The sequence below is a fragment of the Kogia breviceps genome, chromosome 15 (genome assembly GCF_026419965.1).
Source record: "Kogia breviceps isolate mKogBre1 chromosome 15, mKogBre1 haplotype 1, whole genome shotgun sequence".
NCBI classification, from domain to species: domain Eukaryota; kingdom Metazoa; phylum Chordata; class Mammalia; order Artiodactyla; family Physeteridae; genus Kogia; species Kogia breviceps.
This window is the reverse complement of record NC_081324.1, coordinates 38,482,250-38,482,896: the sequence shown is the minus strand read 5'-3', so window position 1 is coordinate 38,482,896 and position 647 is coordinate 38,482,250.

The following is a 647-nucleotide window of genomic DNA, read 5'->3' as shown; positions in this document are numbered from 1 at the left end:
ATGGAGGGGGAAGAGTGGCTGGATTTCAGATACATGTAGATGATGGGGCTGATGGAATTTACTGGAAGGTTGTTGGAGGGTGAGAGAGAAAAGAAGAGTGAGGAATGACTTCATGCCTGAGTGACTGAAAGACAGTTGCCTCTACTGAGATGCTAGGATACTGTCCGAAAATCAGGCTTGAGGAGAAATGAAGTTGGTTTTCTCCAATGTGGCAGACTGAATGTTTGCATTCCCTCAAAATTCCTATGTTGAAACCTAATCCCAAATGTGCCAGTATTAAGAGGTGGGGTCTTTGGGAGGTGATTAGGTTGTGAGGGTGGAGCCCTCATGCATGGGATTAGTGCCCTTTTAAAGGGTCCCAGAGAACTCCCTAGTCCCTTACACAATGTGAGTTTACAGCAAAAAGACAGCTGTCTATGAACCAGGAAGCAGGCTTTCACCAGACACCGAATCTTCCAGTGCCCTGATCATGGACTTCCTGCTTCCAGAACTGTGAGCAATAAGTTTCTCTTGTTTGTAAACCACGCAGGCTGTGGTATTCTGTTACAGCAGCCTGAATGGATTAAGGCAACCATATTATCTTTGATGTAACATCAAAGTGAAGGTGCCATATGTAGTAGAGGTAGGAGGCATCAGGATATATTTGG